The 10,117-nt window shown below is 34.9% G+C and overlaps 1 pseudogene; it reads right to left on the bottom strand.

Moving 5' to 3' along the window:
• Window positions 1-454: 454 nt before the first annotated feature.
• On the bottom strand, window positions 455-4,848 carry LOC120183783 (annotated as a pseudogene).
• Window positions 4,849-10,117: the final 5,269 nt, after the last annotated feature.

Raw genomic sequence — 10,117 nt, 5'->3', positions numbered from 1 at the left:
CTCAAGCCATAACAGATTTAAAGAGATGGCCAGTGGAATGCAGGTAGCACCATGAAGACTGTACTAATTAAAGCCTTAATCCAATAAATTTTGCAGTGGTGGATCAACGGCCGCACTTAATGAAGAATGTATGTAAAGATTCCAGCCCATAATGTATACGTTTGTTACCAAAAGAAAGACCGGAATGGAATCATCATGGCGACAACTGACCTAGACATATATAAAGAGAAGAAAAATAAAGCATAATCTTGATAAACCTTGAGCAAATTTAAAATGATTTACAAACTCTCGTAGTATACTAACAGCATACTCAGAAAATCCAAAATCGAAGTCCGTAAACAATAACAGATATATATATATATATAAACATATAAGTGGGGATTATCAAACAGAAGTTTTTGTATGAAACCTATCTTACATAACACCTACTATAAAGAAAGCAATACAATGCGTTTCAAGCTATAGTTTCTCTTGCTGATTGTTGTCCTGATGTGAAGTTGAGCCCAAACATTTCCTTAAATGTCTTCTCTGGGTCTACAAAGCCAACCAGCTTTGCAACAATGGCAGCGCTCTCGGCAATGTGATCCATGTCTTTACAGTCGGTCCACAAGCAGTAAGCCAACCGCAACCTCCTGTGTGTGTTCAGCCCGATGCCCCATTTAAGGAAGAGATTCTCTCTTTCTTGAGGGAGAGTCTCTTGCGCATCTGCTGTCAGCATATGCCTTTCACGACGTAGAGCCTTCTCACTGTATACAACATATTCATAGAGATATTAAGTTTGCTTTGGATTAAAAAGGGTATTTATCACCAATACTCCGCAAGTTAACGAGAATAATCTTAATACCTTGAAGCCGGGTTAAGAACTTTTCCGTTTTGCACCATATGATTACCGTGGGACAATACACTCCTAAGAAGACAGCCTCCTATGTTCGACCTCCGTGTATATATAATCTTTTGGATCTCCCTTAAATAGCAGAAAAAAGTAGGTCCTGTGACCAATGACACATTGCAAGCATGCCATAGTTCAATGATCTCTCTTTGAAGCCTCTTGAATTCCGAAGGCCATGCTGAAGGACTTCCACAATTATCTGGTATTGGGTCCAAGCCAACGTCTTTAACATCCTTACCATGTAAAATGGGCTCTGTGACCTGTACCTGTCATGCATGAACAATATCATATTCAGAAGGCTATTCTAAAGCATATCAACAATAGCATATCAGCATGGATCTCCTGTTTCGATCATGTAGTTAACTTACCGCATGATCAGCAAGTTGCTTCTTATACATTTCTTCTGTTCCTCCCATGGAAGTAGAGAAAACAGTATTATTCTGATCCTCTGGAGTTGGGACATCCGGAGCAATATTAATTGCAGCACCACTTGTCAAAGAACTTTGAGATCCATTTTTCGCTATCGGGGCATTAAGCTCATATTCGGTAGCACTTGTTGAAGAACTTTGAGATCCATTTCTAGACAACCCCTCGTTTGGGAGGTCATACTTTAACGCAGGAAGCTTTTTCCGGAAACTATCTGGTCTTCCAGGGAAATCTTTCTCATTCTCCATGGGAGGTGTGCTCTCATTCTTATCTAGCCTTTCAATCCATTCTGAGGTCAAAGCGGTCATCAGACTCGCTTGACAACTTATACTCCTAGTTAATTTCAGGCTTCTACGGCTAGATATTTTTCTTTTAGCTCCCATAAATATGGTTTTTCAGGAGATGGAAAAGCAATATCTGGATGGTTTCTACTGTTTTTCAAGTGGAATGACAGAGATTCTCGCTTTGATCTATCTTCATTCCCAATATCCATCAATCCTGAAATATCCGTGTTTTCTCTTGGAGAAGACTTATTATAATTTTCATAGTTCTTCGGGCTAGATTCTGACAAATTTGAGTCTGAATATCTATTCATACTTGACCTTCCGGAGTCAATGCAACGAACTTCTTTGCAGGGTGCCTCTGAATTTTCATCAAGTTCACCATTTTCGTCCTGGCGCCGATTACTTCCGACAAAATTTGGAATTTTAGGTGACAGCTGCGGGAAGGAACCGGGATGTGGTATTTTCGATTTGAAGTCAGGAAGCTGGAGGAAGCTCTCTTCAGAACTGCAGCTTTGCCTATCCGAAGGGGTAAAGGACCTATCACCGACATTCATAACAGGTGTAACAATGTTTGAATGTTCACAGTCACACGAATTTTGCACTCGCAGTTTGGGGTAATGAGGATCTGGAGATGCCTGGTGAAGGAGGAGAGAGATTGTTGTTATGGTAAAGTGAACTTAAAAGAGGCATCGAATGATTCAATTATTTAGACATACCCATATTTTCACTGATTTTTCATCTCCGGGACTTTCATCCTTTACCGATTGTCGCAGTTCCTCAACCTCATACCTAGCAAGTTCTCTTTGCTGTATCAGCGTGTTTATCTCTTTCTTCAGCTGCATGAAGCATGTAGGAAAATTGAATAATTCATGGACTAAAATTACCCACCAGCCATTCTAAAATTACTCAATGAGTGATGCAATGCAAATCGAACCTTTTCGATCTCGAGGTCTTTCTCTCTCAGTAATTCAGCAGAATCAGAGGAAGCAGAAGTCGTTCTTGCATTTCTCAGCTCGTTCTCTAGTCTAGCCAATTTTCTTTGCAATCGCTTCACTAATGCTTATCGGATACAACCACATTGACTTGTGCATTGGTAGTCCTTCTTTAGCACAACTTGCAAACAAGAGGGTGTTTCTCGATTGTTCAACATGAGTTCGTGCCGGACTCGGGTACAAATGATAGCAGTTCTAGCATTGCCTCCTAGGGAAGATGAAGTATACGGGTCAGTTTTGAATCTCTGAAAGGAATGTGCCCATTTCTTCCCTTGCTGCAGTCAAATGTAAATTTATAAGAAGATATGGTTACAATCACTGCTTTATGCTTGAGGCTCAAGGTGTATAAGCATCAAGTAGGGTAACCCTGAGTAAAAGTGAATCCGAATCCGAATTCATAAACATCAGGGACATGCATGAAAAGGAAAAGGAATGAAAAAAACCATGATAAGTATTTTTGTAAGTTTTATGGTACTAGAATCTAATTTTTGGCACAATACCAAAGGACAGGAAAGCAATGAAAGTTGCTGGTTTTCCATAAAAGGGATTCTCATTGTTCAGAAAGAAAAAGATTCTCAAAGTGCTACAAACATTAGAACAAGATTTGATAAGCTAACCTCAGCTTACGGATGACAGTTCCGAGTGTCAATAAGCTTCGGTTTATATGGCAACCTTCTTTCAACCTAGCACCAGCTGATAATGTCTGAGATGCACGTTCACTTCCTGCGAGATCAACAAAGTTCTGTAAAAAAATGGCTGAAAACATCAGTTTCTTTTTCCAATATCTGTTGTCCAATAAAATCAGACTGAAAAGTAGATTTGTTTCGTACCACAGTGGCTGCAAGGGTACTTGGTTTGCCATTGCCTAAAATTCTCGTGTGGAACTTTCTATTGTCTGATGAGGACATTGGCACATAAATATATATATCAATAAGTAAAACAGAATCTCATATCATTTTAGAGTGAACAGTATTGAAGTGTTGCCATGAAACAGAAAACATACCACTCTCAAAATTTGATGGGATCTAGAGCTTGTTTCATTCAGAGAAGTCTCTCCTATTTGTCTTTGAGCTGCCAACAAGCATCAACACATGCTTAAATACAGTCATGAGCTAGTTAAAGGGAGACTTGTTGAGACAATTTGTTACCTTCACACACCGATAGAAGCTCTTTAAAATGATTCCAGTCCCGCAGTGTTTCTTCTGTGAGTTTCTCAACAACTGTCCCTCTCTATTGAATCAGCTATCGGTTAGTGAGATATTCCGTAAGATAACTACTTCCTAAGAACAAATGATGTAACGTTGTAACTCACTTCTGGATCATCTAGAAGCCTAAGAGGAGTACTGTCTGCACTAAGGAGATCTCTGACGGATTCATTGTAAATTTCCATAGCCGAGAACTTCAGGATAAACTCTCTTTCTTTGTGCTACAGAAAAATACAGTATGTTTTTAGCCAAGGAGAGGGATACAATCGAATAGTATAACCACAAGTGCGCGACAAAAATGTTCCATCTCCATTACCCTTTGTATGTAGTCATAAATATCTGTCATGGCGTACTCGGTGATTCCGGTCATTGTATATGTCTTTCCACTGCTTGTTTGTCCGTAAGCAAAACACTTGCTGAAAAATAGTTTCATGTTAAGAATTGAAAAAGGAGATCATGAAGTTATGGGGAGTCAACAAAGAGCCTTATGGAGGCATGCAAAAGGAAAGAATAAGATGCACTCACAGTTTATACCACTAACAACTGAAAGAGCAACTTCCTTTGCTCCTGCTTCATACACTTGCTGGTTCGCGCAATCGGAGCTGAAAACTCTGTCTGAAATCAGCAGCACACCCACGAATCGGAAAGAACGAAAAAGAAAAAAAGAACTATGAGAAACGACTCATGTCAACTTCATACATGATGAAATGCCAATAATTTTCCTATCAAGAATCAAGGTCTTGGTAGTGACAAACTCCCAATTCACCTTAGGCAAGCAACATTCTATACCGGAGATTAAGACATGATTGTCGGGAAAGCAATCTATTATACATGAACTGAAATCTGATTTCTTACCAAATGTATAGGCAGTTGGGTACATGGATCTCTCGGAAACTGAAAGGCTGTTCCGGTATATGATAGTGTTATCATTGATGCATTCCCAGTCTGAATATCGTGCCTAGCTATTTCCTTCTCACTGAGAGGGCGCAGTCGAACTGAAACGAAAATTCTCTCCTCACAGCTTGCTGGCTCTTGCATTTGCTCATCTCCACCGTCCACCACATCTCCGAGCTTCTTTCTCCAAAAACGAATGCTTCTTTTTTTATCTCAGCTCCCTACCACTCATTCTTCTGCATTCAATTTGGCTCATCACAAACTCAAAAGGTTTGACAACGAAGCTCCTATTAGTATGAGGACCACCAAACTTTTAGGAAGTAACAAACATTGCCTGCAATCAACAAACTAATCATGGGTTAGCGCCAAATCTACCCTTCAGTAAATTGTCTCAACCCAGAAACAAAACCGCCCCATGTCTTTATCTGAAATCTTTATTCAGAAACGTCAATGTAAACACAAATAATTGGCCAAAGGGAAACAAAAACCGATCCTTTATCACCGGCTACAATAGTTCTTCAAGTCAACAAGCATACGGCGGGACTATTCAATTTGAGTTTTAATTAATTCAAGATTTTGGACTGTTCTAAGATGGACTCTGTTTACAGACTGTCAAAGTCAGATTCTCACACAGTTTAAAAACATAATCTTTTTGGAATAATCATTAAAAGAAATGAAATTACAATTAAGAAGTTTTACCTTGGGATCGAAGGGTATTACTATTTTCCAAGGAATGTTTGATATTTTCCCCAGATTTGGATTCGGAACATCTGCAAATATAACTTCGTTGTTTCCCTGGGTTTCTTCTTCTTCCAAATTTAACCTGAAAGAAACAACATAACCCAACCTCATTTTAAACCCAAATTCCAAATGCAGAGAACAATAAGCAGAATTGAATATCCTTTGAGCACGAAAAGAATTACAGGAACAAATTTCAACTAAACTTCAAATTCTTCAGCTTTCAAACTTCGAATTTGAACTCCCATCAGGCTGCATTGAGGGAAACAGAGAGCACAAGAGAAGAAAATTTATGATCTTTAATTCTCTTGAGAGGGAAGTTGGGGTCTTTTAATGCAATGAAGTGAAGTGAGTGAGATATTGATGTGGCTATGGCGCCTACTTCTTTGTTTTGATTGTTAGTTGATTTGGAAGCTGCTCTTAAAGTGAAAAAATAATTAACCTTCAAATTAAAACAAAAATTGGAAAAGCTTTTTGATAACAGAAGTTTATTAGATTACAGTTTAAGCTGTACCAAATTTGCTTAGCAAGTAAGCCTTGTTGTTGGTCGTTGCATTAAATTATTGCTCAAGTGTTCCAGATAGAACTAACTTTTCTAAATTTAAACTGGATTTCCATCTTTGGGTGGGTGCTAAAATGTATGATTCATCAAGCTTGATGGGTTATAATCTAGCATTAGGGCTTTTCACCTCTTTTGTTCTTTCTACTTTTAACACTTCACATCAAAATTCCCATGCATGACAGTTGAAATGCAAAAGGTAAAATTCTTCCATTAGTCTTTACAATGTGTAAATTATGTATTTAATCCTTCTAATTTAATTTGATCATTTTTTAACTTATACTTTTCAAATTCTGAAATGTGTCCTAATCTAAATATATATATATTTTTTGAAAATGAGATTTTGTATGGTTTTATTGATCGAACACATGCAAAACAGGGCATCAATATGAGTCTCGTTAAAAAATCTCTCTAAATGGAAGAAAATAAAGTGCACCATGTCGGTGTCTACCCAATGACATCTAATAATTCATATATATCTAAATCTACTTCCACATTACTGAGTAATGAGGATTTTGATAATGCATATCCAATAGTGTATATATATATTCATATGTTTTGAATTTGCACCACATAATAATTTTCGTATTTAAATTTAAATATTATTTGAATTTATAATATTTAAATCCACTAAAACATATTAGATATCCACAAATATTAAAATCCTCAATCGGAACTGTCATTTATATTATTAGTACTTATACATAAATTATAGATTTAGTTCCGATAATTCAATCATAAATCTTTATGCTATTTGAGTTAGGACCAAAATTTTTAATCCGAAAAGCATAAGAATTTAAATCGATCAAATTAGAATAGATAGACAAAACTCTCAAGTTATGTATAGTATAGGATCTAACTACAAAAATTTACCAATGCAAAAACATCATGTTTATCTTAGTAATTTGACATCATTTTCAATCAATTTTTTTGTATCATAAAAGTTCAAACATGGTGTATGATATTATTATTGAGTTATTACCAAATAATAATAATAATAATGATTTTGCATGTCAAAAACAAGTACGTATTTTATGTTACAATCCGACATTATTATATATAATTTGTAAGATTTGACAGCTTAAATAATTAGATTACATGCATGTGCTCTTCCCTTCTTTTGTTCTCTCAAGAACGACGCCTTCTCTTGATCTCTTTTTCACTCCACAAAACACCATTCCTTTCTTTCTGTTCTTTCTTGCTTTTGCTTTTCTAGCACATGGTTTCTATATTATTGAATTAGGTATATGACTATGTGTTTTCTTCTCATATTATCATCATACATATATGTATTCCTTGAAATGCACAAACATTAGGGTCATAATGTTTTATAAGTGTTCCGACTCAATTCATTTCATTATGTTATGTCACGAGACATAAGTTGTAATTATTTTCTTTTTATAAACTCCTCCAAGTTTTGTCTAGACGATAAAAACCATGGGGTTCTGTGAATGTATTTTTATGTTATAATCTGACTTAATATTTTAGTAAAATTAACAACAAAATTGAGGTGTTAGCACAAACTAAAAGAGTATCGATCTCAGTGCATGTAATCACCGTAAAATTCTTAAAAATTTTATCTAAAAAAAATTTAACAAAAATCAATTGAACAATCACAGTGGCATACACATGCAATAGAGTTATTATGCCCCATTCAGCGAAAGAAGGAAGTAGTGACCTTTAAATAACCTTCTAAAAGTATATTCCTTCTCAATGTAGGATATATGCCTTTTATTTTCTTAAAACATTATTAATTAACATGTCTGATTGATTAATAAGAGTATAATATGAAATTATTCTTTTTTTTAATTAATGAAATTATTCTTTTTGAATATTTATAAATTTCTTAATTTCTTTTACCATTTTATATATCTTCACATATTCGAATTTACGCTCTCAAAAATAAGAGAATACACTCTATTAGACGGATATTAATAAATCCATTTACATGGTTGAATTGGTATTCATTTACTATTTTATTAGGAAAAAAATGTGGGTTCGAAAATGTGAAGGTTAAGCATTGATGGGTACCAAGACGAGATTTATTGGGGGGGGGGGGGGATACTGTAATTCTAGTCTCCATGAGCATAGAGCTCTTAACAATATATTATAGAGAAATAAGTGCATTTTCTTTCAAATTAGCCTTTTCAACACATGGAAAATGTCACCTTCTGGTTTGTTTGATATCTCTTCTTCTGAAATTTAATATGATAATAATAAAATTTAAATTTGGCATTAGGAGCTTATTGTTTAAAAGTATAAACCGACCAAGAATGGTTGAAACTCGCTTTATGTAACCTAACCAATTAATTATAAACAACTGTATATCTCTGTAGATTAAATAAAGAAAATAATAATATTCATTTATGATTTAGTTTTTGATTAATTTTTATTTTCTCTGAAAAAAATCTTTTGAGTGCAGTGCAAGAATTAATAATCCCACCGACAAGATGGGGACGGTTTGCTAGATTATCAAAATCACATCTATAATTAATTGTTAACAAGGTGTTTAAACATCTTTTTACTATGAAAACATTGCAACAACCATATGTTTAGTAATAACACTTACTTAATAATTGGGCTACCTTAAAAAAATGTCTCAAAGAAAGCCTAACTGATAATCCGAATCATAAATGGGGTCTTCAAACTGTATACTATTTGATAACAATGCATATGCCTCTGTTTCCCTGGATTCAAGACATTGCTTTTGGTCTTGTTTTCGGCTCTGTTTTTTTTTTTTAGCTGCTTCTTAGTTGCATTTCTTTTTGTTTTCAGTTTATGCGGTCCAAGAGAGAAAAACCTAACTGATAAAAAAATAATAATGTTACGTTCAACGGAAGATGCAGAGCTACACTACACTGTCAAGTGGGGTTGATTTGGGTTTACGAAGATTGATACGTATCAATCTGTTTTGTTTTGCTTTCAAACGAGTTAATGTCGTCTATTCCAACAGGGCCCTGTTTGATTACACGGCAGTGGGCAAATGAGCAGGGTGGCAAATGGCAATGAAGCCCGAATTCACAGGGCATTTCAATTAGGGTTTTTGTGGTTCGTGTTACTCAAATCAAGAGTCATTATCTATGAATGTCGTACTTCAATTGATGCCATTAGTGCCTTACGTGGTCCAAATATAGCTTCATTTGTAATCACAAATTTTATATTATATGTATTTTATAATCAAGATTTAAATTAATATATGATTATTTGTGACAAAAAAATTGAACTCATGATCCTTTTATTAATTCCAGCATGAATGCTTAATATAATGGTAATGTCAATTAGGTTAGGTAGATGTATATTAGTAGAGAATATATATATATATATATAAGAAAAGAAAAGTGGAACAGGTAGCCCTCATAGCTATTGACAGATAGTTTGGTTTAATGCATTTGGGCGTGTTGATCAAACCAATAAAATATATGACGTTTCTCCAAATTATCACCTGAAACTTTTTTAATTGCGTAATTAATTTTTGTTTAACGTTGCTGTTAGTAGCTGACTCAGAATCTTCTTTAAAATAATCACTATTGTTATGATCGAGACGTTTAAAATGGTAACGTTTATAATGTTAGATATCTGAATTGACCGGAAAATAATTACGCATGTAAATGAGAAGATGTATAATTTGGACACTTAATTTTATATTAAAGTTTAATAGTATTATAAAAGTAAAGACAACCGGTTAAATTAAAAAAAAAAAAAGATAACCCTAATTTCTTTTCTTTTTTTCGTCCTCCTAATTTTTGAAGATTTATCTTATTTAATCCGAACCGATTCATGCCGCACATTTGATTTTGATGATCCCGACAAGTTTTTCTACATATACAAGACCTTGAATTTAAGACCTACTTAAGTAATATTAAATTGCTTATCACTTAAATCGACCCGTTGATTATAAAAGTAGATTTTAATATAGTATAGGAATTAGACCTTGGTATTGATATTCAAGATGGCATTCATGGTCTGGACAGTTTAAGGCATGTACAAGTTCTACTAAATTATTTTGCCTTGATTTGGACTTCAAGTTAGTACAAGACCGCAAGGCCCGCCTTGTCTAAACCCCAAAACAGATAGCTTGGAGACAGTTAAATTTATCCATTGGGCAGATGGAATTTCCTTGATTAATATAT

Source organism: Hibiscus syriacus, unplaced genomic scaffold, assembly GCF_006381635.1.
Source record: "Hibiscus syriacus cultivar Baekdansim isolate YM2019G1 unplaced genomic scaffold, ASM638163v2 tig00112812_pilon, whole genome shotgun sequence".
NCBI lineage: Eukaryota > Viridiplantae > Streptophyta > Magnoliopsida > Malvales > Malvaceae > Hibiscus > Hibiscus syriacus.
Note: the sequence above shows the minus strand (reverse complement) of the source record. Positions and strands in the feature narration are given on the sequence as shown.